The 20,525-nt window shown below is 33.9% G+C and overlaps 1 non-coding gene and 1 pseudogene across 1 annotated transcript; one reads left to right on the top strand and one right to left on the bottom strand.

Moving 5' to 3' along the window:
* The first annotated feature begins 6,506 nt into the window (after positions 1-6,506).
* LOC140862650 (uncharacterized) lies at positions 6,507-17,309 on the top strand (annotated as a pseudogene).
* Positions 12,890-13,000, bottom strand: LOC140869993 (small nucleolar RNA R71). Its single transcript, XR_012146980.1, has one exon. It is a non-coding gene; the product is annotated as a small nucleolar RNA R71 (small nucleolar RNA).
* Positions 17,310-20,525: the final 3,216 nt, after the last annotated feature.

The following is a 20,525-nucleotide window of genomic DNA, read 5'->3' as shown; positions in this document are numbered from 1 at the left end:
TATTAGGATTTCAATTCCTTGCTTACAATCCCGATGGAATTAAAAGTTATTTATTTTTTTTCTCAAAAGATTAACCCCATGTAATCCGCACACTTAGCCACAAACAAGATGAATAGAGTTTCAAACATCTTGCTCGCAACTCGAATGGAGTTAATTGATTTCCAAAAATTATTTTTTTCTTTTTCATAAAACAAAAAATTTTGAGGTCCGCCCAAGAAAGTGTATATCATATCAAAGAAATCATCAAGATTCAAGCACTATCAAGTTTCACAAACACCTATTGTCCTGCAATGGTCCAACAGACATCTATGATATCTAATATATCGCTACAATTCACCGGTTAAACAAGCGTGCTTGAAATATTCAACAAGCAACCTACGGTTTCTCAAATTCGATCAAGAGTTAAAATTTTTCAAAAATTCATTATTTTTCAACTACCTCGTCATAGACTAACAATTTCATCCTCAACTCATGCATACAAGACACAAACATACAAACAACATAACAACAACACTATGCAAAAACAAAACAAGAAAATGCAATACAAACAAAGGAAACAAAATGCATGCAATGCAACCCCCCACACTTAAACTAAGCATTGTCTCCAATGCATCCCAAAACAGAACACAACCTAGCAACGTAAACAAAATGCTATGCAAAAATGTAAAACGAAACTCCCCTGGTTCAATGGTCGGCGGCGTCTTCCTCTTCATGCTCGGGAGGAAGGACAGGATCGGCGCCTGGAAATTCGTATATAGGTGGGAATGGAGTAGCTGGTGGCAGCGTGGTGGGATCGATCCTGAGTCGCTCTGAAATGCCTCGGCAAATGAAGTCCAAGGCCTGAAAATTCGAGGCCACCGCCTCATTAAACATGTTTTGGTGCTGGGCGTAGTTGGCCAACTCCCGAACAGTGATAGTAGTAGTTTGGCGGGGGAGCGGCGGAGGGCATACTGGATCGGGGATCGGCACGAATTGATCGTCCACTACATATTGGCTCATCCGATATGCACGCTTGGCATTGATAGTTGCACTGTCAATGGGGCGCATTGGTGGCAGTCATTCCTCGTCGGGTCGATGTGGCACACCGGCACGCAAGCACAGCTGCGTGATGATCATCGGAAAGAAAAGAGTCGATGTCCTGGTATCGATGGAATGCCGCATCTGTACGTGAATCACTCGGCCCGCATTGACCGACAGATTGAGATCAAGAGCGTAGAGGAGCACAACATGCTCAATATTCACTTCACTCGTGTGTGAAATGGGCATCAGACGACGGGCTACAAAAATATACCAAGTGTTCGGATCCATCAGCAGGTATTTCTCTTTAAAGCACTTGAACATAACAGGATCCTGCCAGGCAGCCCCTAGCATGCATATTTGCTGAATGACCTCGTGCAAATCCGGGGCAAGGCTATGCTCTAGTACAAACTATCATCGACGTCAGGTGTCTCCAAATGGCTATTCAGATCTTGGGGCGCATATGAAACCAGAATGCCTCGAACGAAGGCCTTACTATCCGCGCGCTCCGCAGCATTAGCGTAAAATTCCCTCACAATAGGGACAATAGCCGGAAACGGTTGTCGAGCAAATTTTTCCCACCCACGGTTCACGACTTGGTTAGCCACATCGCTGTCGTAAGCCGCTATGTGAAAACCCCTCTCAGTAATAGGGGAGCGATTGGTTTTTGCATGATCGTACCTTTCTCGAGCCGCTTGGTTTACGAATCGGCCGAAAAGGTTGAGTGAATCGTGGGCATCCCTTGTTTCTTGGCGAGAAGATTCGCCGCGCTCTCGAGTGCGTTTCGGGCCCATAATGGTGTGAGAAGAGCAAGAAACTTGATCGGGGCAATTTATCGAACACTTGGCGGGCACCAAAGTTTCTTGTGTTGCTGAGCAAAATAGTGCGATGGAGAAGTGGAGAGAAGAGAAGGGAAGATGAATTCAATCCTTGGAATGATGCCTGCAAGAGATGAAGAAAAATTGGTGAAGATTGAACAAATTCAAAATTTGGGGGTTTAGGGTTCTAGGTTATTCGAGTAAAGGGGGAAAGAAAAGTGAGGGTAAAAAGAAAGAAAAGTGAATAAATAACACGCACAGGGGAGCGCGCTCGATCGCGTGAGTTCGTGCGATCGAGCGCGCTTCGTAAAAATCATGGGCAGAGAACAGGGTTCAAACTGCGCGCTCGATCGCGTGAGTACGCAGGATCGAGCGCGCCCTAAAAAAAATCCGGGCAGAGAACTAGGAAAATAACGTTCGCTCGATCGCGTGAGTACGCAGGATCGAGCGCACAATGCAAAAAAAAATTTTTTGTAAATTTTCCAAAATTTTCCGAAAAACAAATTAAAGCAAAAATAAACCAAAAAAACAATAAAAGCAAATAAAAACAGAAGGGAAAGAAACACTAGGTTGCCTTCCAGTCAGTGCTAAATTTACAGTAAGTCTATAGCTCGACTGCTTGCCGCGATTTAGTCGACATTTGGCGGAGCATCTAGAGTGATATCATGCTCATCCCCTCCTACGTTTGCTTGGACTCCTTCATAGTAGTGTTTAAGCCGGTGGCCATTCACCTGGAATGTTTTGGATGTGTCCAAGCTTTGAATTTCGACTTCACCATGAGGAAAGACATTAGTTACAACAAACGGTCCATTCCAACGTGAACGTAACTTACCTGGAAACAACCTAAGTCGTGAATGATAGAGCAAAACTTTCTGACCGACTTCAAAGTTCCGTCTAAAGATCATCTTGTCGTGGAATGCCTTTGTTTTGTCCTTGTAAATCTTGGAGCTGGCATAAGCATCATTGCAGATTTCTTCCAATTATTACAACTGTAGCTTTCGGTGCTCGCCACTCTCATCCATCTGCATGTTAAAGTTTTTGATAGGTTCTATGCTCCAATTCCACTGGCAGATGGCATGGTTTTCCAAAAATCAGCCGATATGGAGACATTCCAATCGGCGTCTTGAATGCGGTTCTATATGCCCACAAAGCATCATCCAAACGCAAGCTCCAGTCCTTTCTTGTCGGATTCACGGTCTTTTCTAGGATGGATTTAATTTCTCTATTCGATACCTCAGCTTGACCGTTGGATTGTGGATGGTATGCGGTGGAGATCCCATGCGTCACATGGTACTTTTTTAGCAAACTAGCCATAGTTCGGTTGCAGAAGTGTGTGCCTCTATCGCCGATGATAGCTCGTGGAATCCCAAACCTAGAGAAAAGGTTGTGCTTGATAAATTCTGCAACAACTTTAGAATCGTCAGTCGAGGTGGCCTTTGCTTCCACCCATTTCGAGACATAGTCCACAGCAAGCAATATATATATATACCCATATGAACTAGGAAAAGGCCCCATGAAGTCGATGTCCCAAACATCAAAGATTTCACAAACTAAAATAGGTTGCTGGGGAATCTCCTTATGTTGGGAGATATTACCTGTCTTTTGACATTTAGTGCACGACTTACAGAAATATGTAAGCGTCTCGAAATAAGGATGGCCAGAAAAATCCGCAATCTAACACTTTTCTTGTTGTCCTTTTCGCGCCAAAATGGCCACCACATGCATAAGAATGACAAAACGTGAGGATAGGGATTACCTCGCTCGCGGGTACACATCGACGTATAACTTGATCAGCGTAGTGTTTCCACAAGTATGGATCATCCCATACATAATACTTTGCATCGCTCCGCACTTTGTCCCTTTGCGCCTTAGAAAATTCAGAAGGAAACCCTTTGTTCACTATATAATTTACAATATTTGCGTACCAGGGTAATTCGGCCCTTGCTGAAAATAATTTCTCATCAGAAAATTCTTCTCGCAAATTCAGCTCCTCATCAACATGAACTAGGCGACTCAAGTGGTCAGCATCTCGATTCTCGGTTCCTCTTTTGTCCTTGATTTCCACATCAAATTCGCTCAAAAGTAGTATCCATCGTATCAGCCTTGGTTTTGCCTCATTCTTCACCATCAGAAAGCGAAGAGCTGCATGATCAGAATAAACAATGACTTTAGCACCAAGTAAATAAGAGCGAAATTTTTCTAATGCAAAAACTACAGCTAAAAGCTCCTTTTCAGTGGTGGAGTGGACATCGTTCAGGATACACAAAGCGTAGTATATAACATGCGATGTTTTCCCAACTTTTTGGCCTAAAACAACGCCAACTGCATAGTCACTGGCATCACACATGATCTCGAATATCCGGTGGTTGGATTATTGGTGCAGATATCAATGAGTCTTTGAGTTTATCAAAAGATGTTTTGCATGGTTCATCAAACTCAAACGGGGCATCTTTTTGCAACAGCTTGCATATGGGGGATGCGATCTTGGCGAAGTCCTGAATGTATCTCCTGTAGAAACCTGCATGCCTAAGAAAAGAACGCACTTCCTGCACACATGTGGGATAAGAGAGAGACTGAATAATATCAATTTTATCCTTATCTACCTCTATTCCCTTAGATGAAAAGACATGCCCCAATACAACACCTTGCCCAACCATAAAGTGACATTTTTCAGAATTTAAGACTAAGTTGGTTTCGACACACCTCTTAAGGACAAGCGTAAGGTTAGACAGACAGTTTTCGAATGAATCACCATAGACAGTAAAATCATCCATAAAAACTTCTAAGATATGCTCAATGAAATCTGAAAAGATACTAACCATATACCGTTTAAAAGTGGCCGGTGCATTGCAGAGTCCAAAAGGCATTCGTCGATATGCAAAGGTGCCAAACGGGCAAGTGAATGTCGTTTTTTCCTGATCCTCTGGTGCAATAGCAATCTGAAAATAACCAGAATACCCATCAAGAAAACAATAATAAGGGTGACATGCTAAACGTTCAATCATTTGATCAATAAAGGGTAAAGGAAAGTGGTCCTTTCGGGTTCCGGCATTCAGCTTCCAATAATCAATACAAACCCTTCACCCATTTTGAATGCGGGTGGGAACCATCTCTTCATCCTTATTTTTCACCACAGTAATTCCGGTTTTCTTGGGTACCACTTGGACCGGACTGACCCAGTGACTGTCAGAAATTGGGTAGATGACCCCAACTTCAAGTAGTTTTAGAATTTCAGCTTTTACCACCTCCATCATGGGTGGGTTCAACTTTCTTTGTGGCTGACGCGAGGGACTCGCTCCTTCCTCCATCAAAATTATGTGCATGCATGTAGAAAGGCTAATTCCCTTGATGTCTGTTATGGTCCATCCAATAGCAGTCTTGTGCTCTTGCAATACTTTGACTAAATGTTCCTCTTGATCGGCTTCCAAACTATTTGAGATGATGACTGGTAGTGTTTCTCCTTCTCCAAGTAAAACATACTTAAGATGGTTTGAAAGTGTCTTTAGTTCGACCACTGGTGCCTGCAAAACAGATGGAAGGCACCTAGTGTTAGAGATTGGTAGAGATAAATAAGATACATTACCTGACTGAGGTAGCTCAGAAGCATTGTTCAGAATTCGCTCAATCTCTTTTACTTCTTCACTGATTTCAATTCCACCATTCTGCTGAATGGGTGCAATGAGAGCCACCTCTAAATCATCTTTTCCTGCATACTCACAATAATCCTGGGCCAAGTAATCCACAATATCAACAGAAAAAATGCAATCATCACTGTCAGGAAATTTCATGGCATCATAAATATTAAATTTCACAACCTCGCCATCAAATTCCATAGTGAGTGTGCCACTGTGAACATCAATTTTAGTCATGGAAGTTTTCAAGAATGGTCTGCCTAAAAAAATAGGACTATTATGATCACCGTTTTCCATGTCTAGCACATAAAAATCTGCAAAAAAAATACCAAATCATTCACTTGCACTAACACATCTTCCACTATCCCCCTAGGGTATGCATTAGACATATCAGCTAATTGAATAACAATTCCAGTTTTATTCAATAGACCAAGTTTCAAGGATGCATAGATATAATATGGCATAACATTGATTGATGCTCCTAAATCTAACATGGTCTTCTCAAGTCTAACATTCCCTATGGTGCATGGGATAGAAAACATACCTGGATCCTTGCATTTTGCGGGCAATTTTCGTTGGATCACAGCAGATACGTTCTCACCAAGTTCCACTTTTTGACAACCCTTCAGTGTCTGTTTCCTCTTTGCTGTACACAATTCTTTCAAAAACTTTGCGTACCGAGGTACCTGCTTAATAACGTCTAACAACGGAATATTCACCTCACATCTACGAAAAGTCTCATAAAGATCCTTCATCCCTTCATCTTTTATAGATTCCTTAAGTGCTAAGGGAAAAGGGGCAACAGGCTTATATTCCAGAAAGTGGAGGAAACTTACCTCTTGGCGCTTCTTCCTTGGATGCTTCTCCATCAGTCGCCTTCGGTTCTTCTTGTGGCTTCTCCTTGGGTGAATCCTCCACTTATTTCTCCTTGATCTTCAATTTCTTCCCATTCCTTAGAGTGATTGCACTTGCATTTTCTCTTGGGTTCGGAATTGTTTGAGATGGTAGAGTATTGGAATGCTGTGCTTCCAACTTATTGATGGCGGTAGCAAGCTGTCCCATCTGGGTATTCAAGTTTTGAATACTTGCTCTGGTTTTCTATTGGAAAGTTACAGTATTAGTGGCAAGCTCCTTAACAATATTTTCAAGAAACTCACCCGGATTAGGAATCTGAGGACGCTGCTGCTGTTGTTGATACGGTGGCCTAAAAGCTTGATTGTGTGGTGGTGCTTGAGGCCCCGATTGATTTGCTTGAGGGTTCCCATATCTCAGATTTGGATGATCCTTCCAATCAGGATTGTATGTGTTGGAATAGGGATCATATTTCTGCTGTGGTGGTCCAGGAAATCCTCCAGTAGCATTGACATGTTCAACTGATTCTTCTTGAAGTGTGGGACACATATCAGTAGCATGTCTCACTGCAGCACAAATCCCACATGCCTTTGCAGTCTGCCCATTCCCTACAGCCATCTGACGCACAAGAGACGCTAATTCAATTAATTGTTGCTCAAGGGAAGAGACATTTACCTCGGTGTTCTTCTTTGCTACATGCTCATTCTTGATGGTGCCAAATTGTTGAGAATTGGCAGCCATATTCTCTATCAGATTCCTCGCTTGTACCGGAGTTTTGTCCACAAAAACTCCTCCACTGGCCACGTCTAGCATACTCCTGTCATGAGGTAACAAACCTTCATAGCAAAATTGTATTAATTGATTTTCACTTATCTGGTGCTACGGACAGCTAGCACAAAGCTTCTTGAACCGCTCCCAGTACTCGTGCAGTGATTCTCCGGAGTATTGCTTGATTCCATAGATTTCCTTCCGGATGTTCGCAGCTCTAGACGCTGGGAAGTATTTCTCCAGAAAGATCTTTTTCATCTCCATCCACGTTGTGATAGAGCCAGAGGGCAAGTAATATAGCCAATCCTTAGCAGCACTCTTCAAAGAGAAAGGAAAGGCCCTCAGCTGAATCTGCTTCTCTGTCACTCCATGGGGTTTCATACTCGTGCAAACCACGTGAAATTCCATTAAATGTTTATTCGGATCCTCACCTGCAAGACCATGAAAAGCAGGTAATAAGTGAATTAATCCAGACTTAAGCTCAAAAGTAGCATTATTTTCTAGTGTAGGAAAAGTAATGCATAAAGGTTGTTTATTGGGATCAGGAGTGCCCAATTGTCTAAGACTCAGGTTCGCATTAGCAGCCATCTCTTCTTCTGGAAAAGCAGCTTGAGCAGCTGCCTCTTGTTGTTGCCTACGAAGTTCTCTCCTTCGCCTGTCCAAAGTTCTTTCAATCTCCGGATCGTAGAGAAAGACTTCTTTAGCAAAATCACCTGAAAGCATGAACAAGAGAGACTAGAAACAAAGAAAAGAGAAGAGAGTGAGATTAAACAAAGCAAAACAAAAAGAAATAGAACACAATAAATTAAACACCGTTCCCCGGCAACTGCGCCAAAATTTGGTAACGCTTAGTCGTGTTGCGCCCAAATTAACCCAACTCAGATTAAACAATGAAAAATGTAGTAGTGCGAGTAGGGATCGTTCCCACGAGGAAATGTAAATTTAATGTGTTCTTAAATAAACAAAAAGGGAGGTTTTGAGATTTGAGATTAACTACTGAAAATTTTAAGCAATTAAAATTAAAATTATCACTATCATGCAAGAATGAAAATTCAACTAGAGAAATCAATAAGAGACGAGACTTGGTATCAGTCGACTACACCCTTGATATTCATTCATTCAATCATCGATTCCCTAAAAATAATTAATCCTACTAAATATTTGTCATTGAAAATTAAATTCCTGTTTCACCTAAATTTTAGCTAATTAAAAAACAACATTCTATATTAACCCTTACCAATAAATTAACCCGGATTTCAGCGATCTAGATTTAAATTTACGGTAGCATTCAAACTAGTAAAACTGACGAATCTAGACAACACAAACACCAGCGGTTGTATTTAGCCTAGTCAATAATTGACCCTACGATTTAATAAATTCAACAGCAGAAAATATCAAACGTAGTTGTTTTGCAAATTAGTTTATTCAAACAATTACGGATTTGAATTCTAATTTAGCTATAGTTTGTATAACAAAATCCTAAGATGGCCAATCCTAAACTCTCGGACACAAACATGAAATAAAACAGATCAAAAATTGATACTCACTAAGAATTAAACATTGAAAATCGAATCTCGTGAATAAATTATATCAAGGTTTCGTCTCCCTCAACCAAGTATAAAAGTTTAGCTACAACGATTCATCACAAACTCAATAAAAATTCAAAAGAAGAGAAGAAAACTTGAAAGAGAGATGAAAAATAAAACCTAGCCGCCAAGAGAGAATGTCCAAATCTGATGATTATCCCTAAAAAACAGAATTAAAAGCCTAATAAAGCCTAGAGTCCAAAATAAAAGAATTTTCAAAATTATAAAATTATTCCCGAACAGACTTGTGCGCTCGAGCGCATGAGTACGTCCGCTCGAGCGCACTGAAATATGCCTTCTCACTGTCTTGAAATTCCGTGGTCGCGCTCGATCGCGTGAGTTCATCCGCTCGAGCGCATGGAAAATGCCTTGCCCACTGCCTTTACAATCCAGATGCCACGCTTGATCCTATGAGTACGTGGGATCGAGCGCGTGAGTTTTTGCCAACATTCTGCCCTTTCTTTCTTCAACTTGATATCTCCTACACATTAAACCCGGAAACATGTTATGAAGCTAAATGCATGCAAAAGACAAAACTAAGATAAAACATGAACAAAAGTAAATAAATGCATGCAAACTACTAACAAAATAACAACAAAATATGCAAACAAAACACGACTATCATCCCTTTTGAGCAATCGAGGTTGTGCACACAACCATAAAATGAAGGTATATGTTCAAAATATATATTTTATATAGGGTAATGCTACGTGTACACAAAGTCTTACACGTTGGGTTACACATGAGACTTAAAATTACATGATTATCCTACATGCATTTTTGAAAGATTTTTTTTCAAATAAAGTGCAAGGATAATCATGTAATTTTAAGTCTCATGTGTAACCCAACGTGTAAAACTTTGTGTACACGTAGCATTATTCTTTTATATATGGCCTCCACAACCGAAAATCAAGAAGCCCGAGCCTACGCATGCACACACACATGTGTGTGTGTGTGTGAGAGAGAGAAAACAAAGTCAGTTTACTATAAAATGAAGATATATATGTTCAACATATATATATATATATATATATATATATATATGTTGACCTTAAATAGTTATGTAATTACAAATATGTCATTTTCATTTCATGAATATTTATATACGAAAATACAATTTTTAATCTAACTATTTATTATTATAATTTTTTATATTTTCAATTAAAAAATTGATAATAAAAGACACACATTGCGTGCATTCGGATACTAGTTTATAATATATTTAGAATTCATATCTATATATTATCATTTATATATATATGTATATATATATATATATTTATATTTATATATATATATATATATATATATATATATTAATGAGATTTATTTATATATTAAATATAGCCTATACAATATGTAAATAAATTTAAATAAAACAAGACCTTATGTTATACAATCTCACGGGTTTGCGAGACAGACATCCTATTTGGGTAGAGTTGACAGAGGTAGTGTTTTGTAGAGCTTCTAGAAATCACTTTTCAGTTTTTTCTCATCAAAATTTTGTTAAGAAAAATATTAAAAGTATTTCTTAGAAACTCTACAAAATACTACCAGAGTTTACCAGCTTCTCATTTCTACATTGATATACCTTATTGAACCACTTCACAACAATCGGATTGACTAACCAAATATCAATCCAGTCTCATACCATGTTTCTAATTTTTTTTAAAAATATGTATACCATAAAATACATTATTTTGTCCGTGACAAAATTAGAGAAGCGATCCGATCCCTCTTGAGCAATTGAGGTTGTGCACACAACCATAAAATGAAGGTATATGTTCAAAATATATATTTTATATAGGATAATGCTACGTGTACACAAAGTCTTACGCATTGGATTACACACGAGACTTAAAATTACATGATTATCCTAAATGCATTTTTGAAAGATTTTTTTAAAATAAAGTGCAAGGATAATCATGTAATTTTAAGTCTCATGTGTAACCCAACGTGTAAAACTTTGTGTACACTAATGAAACTTAAAATTTGTAATTATTTATATGTTAAAAAGTGTGTTTTAAAATTAAAGTTTAATTAAAATTATGAAGTTGTATTATTTTAGTGTTATGTGTTTATATTTAAATGTTTTACTAAAATATTATATTTTACGGTTTGCGCAGGTTTGGTAAAAATAAAATTACTCAAGCGATAGAGGTCATAATGGAGTAATCTCAAATCCTGTAGAATCACAAAAGAGGCATCTTCAACTTTTTAGAAGACAAGAAATTCCAAAAACTTCATTAAGAGGATCAAAATAATCAGACATCAAAATGGAGACAGATTTACTTTTACTATGACCAGCTTGGAGTAAAAATATCATAAGCATTTCATATTTTATCCAAAAGGGGTGAATGAGTTGTCAAAACATATCTACAGACAAAGGGCTACGTGTTATATGTTTTGTGCAGAAGCAAAATCGGAAGTCTAAGGCATCAAACATGCCAATTAAAGTTGGGTAAATGTATTGACATTCAAGGAGACAAGCACCCACCAACTTTACTATTCCATATTTAATGAGTCTTGGACCCTTGCTCTCATTTGGCCTATAAATAGATGTGTTGTATAAGCTTTATAGTGTGCAAGAGTGTAGAGAATTCCTCATTTGTAAAATAAATATTGTGTGTGTGAGTATAAAAGTTTGAGTGTGCAAGTTTCTCAAGTTTAAGTATGAAATTTCTTTTATCTTTATTCTTGAGTTTCATGTTCATGAAAAGCTAAATCTTTTTATGTCAAGGTGAAAAAGTTTCATTGTTGGTCAAGTAAGATTGTTTATATTTTGTATATTCTTTCCTTTTCTATTTTTATTTTTACTAATTGATCTTTATTTGTAGGTATAATTTTGGATGATTTGTTGTTATCTATTTACATCAAATGTTTGGTACCTTGAATGTGGTTACCTTGATTTGTTGTCAAATATGATACAATAAATACTACAATAATTATATACTATAAATATATGTATCTATTTATAATAAAGTCATATATATTATTTAGACGATAGCGTGACTCTGTCGGTTGTTCTAAATAATATATTGTGATTTGAACTAACTTTTACTTTCCGCAACTAACTTTTACTTTTCGCAACTAACTTTTACTTTCCGCAACTAACATTTACCTTTCCGCAACTAACATTTACTTTCTCGCATCTAACATTTACTTTTCCGCATCTAACATAAAAAAGGTCATATATTTTATTTAGACAATAGCGTGGCTCTGCCGGTTGTTCTAAATAAAATATTGTGATTTGATCTAACATTTAATTTTATGTCAATTTATATTTATGCATTTATATATATATTATGGGTACCATGTATTAAATATCGGTTAATCTGATATTAATATAGTGGGAACTATATTATATGATATATTTGTATAAATATTTAATTATTCTCTTATGTTTATTTTTATTTTAGTTTCTTTTATTTATTTTTGTTAAGAAATCTTAAATAAACCAACAATGAACCTTTGAAGCCTTGACAATTTTATAATTTGTGTATTTGAAGTTTTATAATAATATTTTCATCTATAATATATCATTGCTAAAATTAAACTTACAACATCCTCTCCGTGGATCGATTTCGTACTCACGAGTATATTACTTGCAGACAACCTACACTTGGGTGAATTACAATTTAAGTTGTATCAAGTTTTTGGCGCTGCTGCTGGGGAGGTATAAATTAAGTTTAATTTTGTTTTTTATGTTATTATGTAAATAGTATGTTGTTTTTAATTGTATGATTGTTTGGAGTCGTAAACAAAGTGGTAGACTTGTTCGAGTAACTGAAAATATTTTAAACATGAAGGATAATTCTAATAATCAAGATGATAATAATAATAATAATCAAGAACATGAACAACCAAGAACACTTAGGCACCATATGAATCCAATAAGAACTAGTACACCATCTTGTTTAGTTTTTCCTCCTGATGTATCTAATTTCAATTTTAAGCCACAAGTCATTCAACTTTTACCAAAATTTCATGGCTTAGATTCTGAAAATCCATATTTGCATTTAAGATAATTTGAGGAAGTTTGCAACACTTATAATGATCAAAATTGTAGCATGGATACTGTTCGATTAAAGCTTTTCCCTTTTTCCTTAAAAGATAAAGCTAAAACATGGTTGCAAATTTTGAGATCAAGTTCAATAAGATCATGGGAAGAAATGCAACAACAATTTCTAAAAAAGTTTTTTCCTTCCCATAGAACAAACTCTTTTAAAAGACAAATTACAAATTTTTCTCAAAAACAAGGGGAAACATTTTATCAATGTTGGGATAGATATAAAGAGTTACTTAATACATGCCCACATCATGGTTTTGAAATATGGAGGATAGTTTCTCACTTTTATGAAGGTTTAATACCTAAAGATAGGCAAATGATAGAATTCATGTGTAATGGAACTTTTGAAGATAAAAACCCAAATAAAGCTATAGAATATTTGGAGTCATTAGCAGAAAATGCTCAAAATTGGGATAATATAGGCTCAATTGAACCACCAAGTAAAACCAATAATTCAACAAATGGGGGTGGTATTTATCATCTTAAAGATGATGTAGATGTTCAAGCTAAACTTGCATCTTTAGCAAGAAAAATCAAGTCATTAGAAATGAAAAAGAGTTATCAATTAAAAAGTGTTCAAGAAATTGTTTGTCATATATGTGACACACATGATCATCTTACAAAAAATTGTCCTACTTTGCTTTCATTTAAAGAATGTCTCCATGAACAAGCCAATTATGTTAACAATTTTAAAAAAGCAATATTAGATCCTTTTTCACAAACATATAATCCTGGTTGGAGAAATCATCCTAATTTTAGTTGGAGAAACGATAATAATGCACAACCTTCACAACAACCTTTTCACAATAACCAAAGTCATCAAGGTTATGCTCCTTATATCCCACCTCCAAGAAAACATTTTGAAGATGAAATTCATGCATACATTCAAAAGCAAGAGTCTATCAATATTCAAAACATTCAATCTATGAATGATTTGAAAGAAACTCTTACAAAATTTGCATATGCACTTAATATTCATGAAAAATGAAAATTTCCATCTCAACCACAACCTAATCCTAAAAATCAAAATCAAGAAAAATTTGATCAAGTGAAATCTGTTATTACTCTTAGAAGTGGTAAAATAGTTAATGATCCATATAGTGATGAAAACAAAGATCAGTCAAACTCAAAGAGTAAGGATGAAAATCTTGATACTTTCGAGAAAGATGATACTTTGAGTCCTAAGATTAAGAAAGTTGATGATAAATTATCTGAAATAATATGTGAGTCAAATAAACATGTTCCTTTCCCTCGTGCATTAGTTAATAATAAAAAACAAAAAAATGATTCTGATATTTATGAAGTTTTTAAACAAGTAAAAATAAATATTTCATTATTAGATGCTATTAAACAAGTGCCTTCTTATGCAAAGTTTTTAAAAGATTTATGTACTGTGAAAAGACAATTGCATGTAAAGAAGAAAGCATTCTTAACGGAGCAAGTAAGCTCTATTATTCAAAATAATTCTACCTTGAAATATAAAGATCCCGGTTGTCCAACAATTTCATGTATTATTGGAAAAAATAAAATTAAAAAAGCTTTGTTAGATTTGGGAGCAAGTGTGAATTTAATTCCTTATTCAGTTTATGAAAAGCTTAAGTTGGGAGATTTAAAACCTACATCTGTTACTCTTTTACTAGCCGATAGGTCAATCAAAATACCTAGAGGTATTATAGAAGATGTATTAGTTCAAGTCGATAAATTCATATATCCCGTGGATTTTATTGTCTTGGATACACAACCAATAGAAGTACATAACGAAATTCCAGTAATATTGGGACGTCCATTTCTAGCAACTTCAAATGCTTTAATTAATTGTCGAAATGGAATAATGAAATTGTCTTTTGGAAATATGACTTTAGAACTTAATGTGTTCAATTTATGTAAACAACCAAGTATTAATGAAGATGAAGATGAAGATGATAATGCAATAGAAACAATCGTGGAAGAAAATTTACACCAAGAAAACTTAAATCAACAATATGAAGTTTGTTTAGTGGAAAGTTTTGATTCAAAAAATGTTTTTAAATCAAAGTTATTTGAAGAAATTAATGAACTTGAAGAAGTAAAAGAAAATGATCATCCAAAACTTGAATTAAAACTCTTACCAATAGAACTAAAATATGCTTTTCTTGGTGAAAATCAAACATATCCTATTGTAATATCTTCTACCCTCTTACCAAAACAAGAAGAAGATTTAATAACACTACTTAAAAAACACAAAAATGCAATTGGATGGACTTTGCAAGATATAAAAGGTATAAATCCTTTAATCTGCACACATAGAATTCACTTGGAAGAAAATGCTAAAACATATCAACAACCACAAAGAATATTAAATCCACACATGAAAGAAGTTGTTAAAAATAAAGTTTTAAAACTATTAGATGCCGGAATTATTTATCCAATCTCGGATAGTAAATGGGTAAGTCCAACACAAGTAGTACCAAAAAAATCAGGCAACACTGTTATAAAAAATGAAAAGGGAGAATTATTACAAGCTAGGATTCCATCTAGTTGGCGTATGTGCATTGATTATAGAAAATTAAATGATGCAACTAGAAAAGATCACTTTCCGTTACCATTTTTAGATCAAATTTTAGAGAAAGTGGCAGGTAATCCTTATTATTATTTTCTTGATGGGTATTCGGGGTATTATCAAATACCAATATCATTAGAAGATCAAGAAAAAACTACTTTCACTTGTCCGTTCGGAACTTTTGCTTTTAAAAGAATGTCATTTGGTTTATGTAATGCCCCGGATACTTTTCAAAGATGCATGCTAAGTATTTTTAGTGACATGATTGAAGAATTTGTGAAAGTTTTTATGGATGATATAACTGTTTTTGGAAATTCATTTGAAAACTGTCTTACAAATTTGGAAGAAGTTTTAAAAAGATGTGAAGAAAAAAATCTTGTTTTAAACTGAGAAAAATGTCACTACATGGTTAAATCCGAAATTGTGTTAGGGCATGTCATATCTGAAAAAGGAATTGAAGTTGATAAAGCTAAGGTTGATGTTATTGCTAATTTACCTTCACCAAACACGATCAAAGAAATTCGATCATTTTTGGGTCATGCGGGATTTTATAGAAGATTTATAAAAAAATTTAGCATAATATCGAAACCAATTTCAAATCTTTTAACAAAAGATGCACAATTTGAATGGACTCAAGAATGTGAAACTGCTTTTAAAAAGATAATTAATCTTTTAACTACATCACCTATTTTTCAACCTCCTGATTGGTCTTTACCATTTGAATTAATGTGTGATGCAAGTGATTATGCTGTAGGAGCCGTGTTAGGACAAAGAAAAGAAGGTAAACCTTATGTGATCTATTATTCAAGTAGAACCTTAAATAGTGCTCAAATCAATTATTCAACAACTGAAAAAAAAAAATTACTTTCAGTAGTGTTTGCATTAGATAAATTTCGATCCTATTTAATTGGTTCTACTACTATTGTTTATACTGATCATTTTTTCATAAAATATTTATCAAATAAACAATATGCTAAGCCGAGATTAATAAGATGGATTTTGTTGTTACAAGAATTTGATCTTGTAATAAAAGATAAAAAAAAGAAAAGAAAATGTAGTAGCCGATCATTTATCAAGAATAATTTCTGAATCATGTCAAAATGAAATACCAATAAATGAAAATTTTACAGATGATCAACTATTTTATGCTACTACTATGCCTTGGTTTGCTAATATTGTAAATTTTCTTGTGACAAATAAAATGCCTTCTCATTGGAGTTCACAAGATAAAAATAAATTCTTGAAAGAGGTTAAAAAATTTTATTGGGATGATCCTTATTTTTTTAAGTATTGTCCTGATCAAATTTTTCGACGATGCATACCCGACAATGAGGTAAGTAGTGTCATTAAATTTTGTCATTCTGAGGCATGTGGAGGTCATTTTTCGTCAAAGAAAACAGCTGCAAAAATCTTTCAATGTGGATTTTATTGGCCTTCTTTATTCAAAGATACACATTCCTTTTGCAAATCTTGTGAAAATTGTCAGAAAATGGGTTCAATTTCAAAACGAAACATGATGCCTTTAAATCCAATCATGATTATTGAAATATTTGACAGTTGGGGAATAGATTTTATTGGTCAATTTCCATTATCTTTTGGATTCACTTATATTTTAGTGGCGGTCGATTATGTTTCAAAATGGATTGAAGCAATTGCATGTAGAACTAATGATCATAAAGTTGTGATAAAATTTTTGAAAGAAAATATTTTTAGTCGATTTGAAATACCTAGAGCTATAATCAGTGATGGGGGAAGTCATTTTATAAATAAATCATTTTCTTCGTTGTTAAGAAAATATGATATTACACATAAAGTTTCTACTCCATATCACCCTCAAACGAATGGTCAGGTTGAACTTGCAAATAAAGAAATAAAACAAATTTTGGAAAAAATAGTCAATCCAAATCGAAAATATTGGTCTTTAAGATTAAGTGATGCATTATGGGCATATAGAACTGCATTTAAAACATCATTGGGGATGTCACCATATAGATTAGTTTTTGGAAAGCATTGTCATCTACCTATTGAAATTAAACATAAAACTTATTGGGAAATTAAAGCGTTTAATACTAATTTAGATGATGCATCTAAATTAAGAAAATTACAATTAAATGAACTAGAAGAATTAAGAAATGATGCATATGAAAATGCAAAGATTTATAAAGATAAAACAAAAGCATTTCATGATAAAAATATTATGAGAAAATCTTTTGAAATCGGACAAAAAGTTTTACTTTATAATTCTCGCTTGCATTTGTTTCCAGGAAAACTTAGATCGCGATGGTCTGGACCATTTATTGTTAAATTTGTCTATCCTCATGATGCTGTTGATGTTGAAAATCCTAAAAATAATAATGTATTTAAAGTTAATGGGCAAAGACTTTAACCGTTTATAGAAAATGAAGTTCTTAATGAAGAGTTTATACCTTTATATGATTCAACTTAATTGTTACTTATATTTTTATTTTATTTTTGCAGAATTGAGTTCACTTCCCGGTTAAGTGGCGGATAACGGTACTCCGTGACTACTTTCAGTCGGTTTTATTTCAATTTTTCAAAATAATTGAATATATATATATATATATATATATATATATATATATATTATGGATGAAGCTATCAAAAAACTTGGTAAATATTTTTCATCTGTTTCTAAAAAAGTTCTGAGAATGATTTATGAAGGCAGATGTGAAAGATTGAGAATTCTTATGCAAAAAGGAATCCCGAAGGATATTCGTCTTATAATTGAAGCCAAGGTTCGATTAGGTGGTGAAGTTCCAAAATTCTTACTTGTTTGAAATATGTTTGGACTAGAAAAAAATACCTATGCGAAGAAAAGAAGGGCTAAAAGGTTAGATGTTTTTCATAATTGTGACAGATGGACTTGTAATAGACAATGCAGATCTTTGGGATATATTTCCACAAATAAAGAAAATAAAATTGATTTTATTAAGAATGGGCTGAGTAAAGAGTCATTAGATGATATCTCATTGACTCTTGAGACGCATTCTAGTGGAGATGTTCAAGGTCAACTTCTCCGTTTATGGAAACTATTCCAAGCGCAGCGTCATGGTAATGGTCTTAGGAATCTGACTAAAAAAGACCCTATTTGCCAATTTATAAGAAAATTAGATGGTAAGCCAACCCTCGACTCATAAATATTGAAGGAACACTGTGAGCCACAATCACATCACTGTTTATACGCATGCATGTTATTATTATATATTATTATTTTTTACTATTTTCATCATTTTGTTCACATCTGTATTCCTATTTCTGTCTTATTTCTTGTTTTCCTTATAAAATCACTCAACTCTCTCTATATTTTTGAAAAGAAAAAAAAAACATGACAGGATCTTCTTCACAAAAATTGAAAAATATTTGTGTCTTTTGTGGTTCTAATACTGGAAAGAATGAAATATTTGTTGATGCAGCAATTAATCTTGGAAAAAAAGTTAGCAGAGAGAAAAATTCACTTGGTTTACGGAGGAGGCAATATTGGGTTAATGGGATCTATTTCAACAGCAGCTCATCTTGGAGGTAGTCAGGTTTTGGGTATTATTCCTACAGCTTTAGCTGAAGGAAATATTACAGGTGTTACGGTTGGGGAAGAGTTGAAAGTTTCATCAATGTACGAGAGAATAACTAAAATGATAGAAAATTCTGATGTTTTTCTTGCCTTACCTGGTAGTTTGGTACTTTAGAAGAAATTTTTCATGTTGTTTCTTTGGCACAACTTAATATCCATAATAAACCTATTGGCTTGTTGAATATCAAAAACTATTATGATGGTTTGTTGACTTTTCTTGATGTAGCCGTGGAACAAAATTTTATTTCAGAAAATTCACGAAGGATGCTCATCTCTGCTTCGAATGAAAACCAATTAATTGATGATCTCCAAGCTTTTCTTCATCAACCTGATTCGGCTATAACAAAGATCAATTGGTCTCAACCAACCAGTAAGAAAAGAAAACTGGATCATTGATTCAACATGTCACGAAATGGTTTGTGTTTGTTCCTCATCTTCAATAAATTCCAGGTGATATCTCTTTCATCATGTACTCTTTATTTTTCTTTAAAAAAAATGTCATATTCAGGTTTGGGGGAGGGTTTATTTTTTTAAAAAAAAAAATTTAAAATTTTAAAAAAAAATATTTCTATAATAATATATATTTTTTCTTTTTCAATGGCAGAGTAAGGAGTCAAAAACTCCTGACACGCATTAGTTTTTATTTATCATATTATCAAAATAGATTAGATTTTAATATTCTGTATATATTTAAATTGCAAACTACTAAGAAAATGAAGTCTTTTTGTATAGATTTTTATTTATTCTTATTTTATCAATTTAATAGAAAATATGTAATTGATGGGATATAAGTTATAAATAATATATAATTGTGTATTTTCAAATAACATATTTTCTAAAACTTTTATGAGTATATAATTAAAGTGATATTGATTGAATGAATAATAACATGTATAATTGAGGGAATTAATTTGTAAAAGTGCAATATTTACTCACATAAATTTTGTGAGTGAGAGGTGAGAATTGAGAAAACAACTTATAAGCTTTTATTGATTATTAAGAAATGGTTGATTACTAGATTAAACTTATTTTAAAAAAAAAATATTGTGCATATGAAAATTGGCTGCAAAGATTGTTTGAAGTTTGATTGTAAATATGTAGAGTATTAATATCTCTACTATAATTATCAATGTAATAGATTTACCTCATAAAAAATAAACAAATAAATAAACTTTGAAAAAAAAATATGTTACATTTTCAAAGTTTATTGGAGGTATTTGGTTATGTAAAAACAATTTTTCAGCCAAGCAAAAAAGAGAAAAATAGAAAAAATAAAAAAATATAAAAATAAAAACAAAATAAAAACAAAATGGGTTTATTCTTTGTAAATTATCCTATCTTATTTTCAATATTAGGTTATTTGATTGTCTGCTTTACATATTAACTATTTTCAATGAGTGTATAATTTTCTTCCAACTCCATGAGTGAAAACCAGTTATATATATAAAAAAAAATATCATAACCCGAGAGAATATGAAGTTGAGACTTTTACATTAAAATTTCTGAAGATATACATGTTATGAAAAGGATTTCTATTATCATTTTGATTATATTATTCTCAAAGTTTTTAGAAAATATTTATATAAAAAATTATATATATTTAATATTTTGATATTGTGTGAAATATATATGTATACCCCATCCAATTATATATT

This window comes from Henckelia pumila, chromosome 4 (assembly GCF_033568475.1).
Source record: "Henckelia pumila isolate YLH828 chromosome 4, ASM3356847v2, whole genome shotgun sequence".
In the NCBI taxonomy this organism is placed as follows: Eukaryota; Viridiplantae; Streptophyta; class Magnoliopsida; order Lamiales; family Gesneriaceae; genus Henckelia; species Henckelia pumila.
This window is presented reverse-complemented; position numbering and strand designations above follow the sequence as displayed.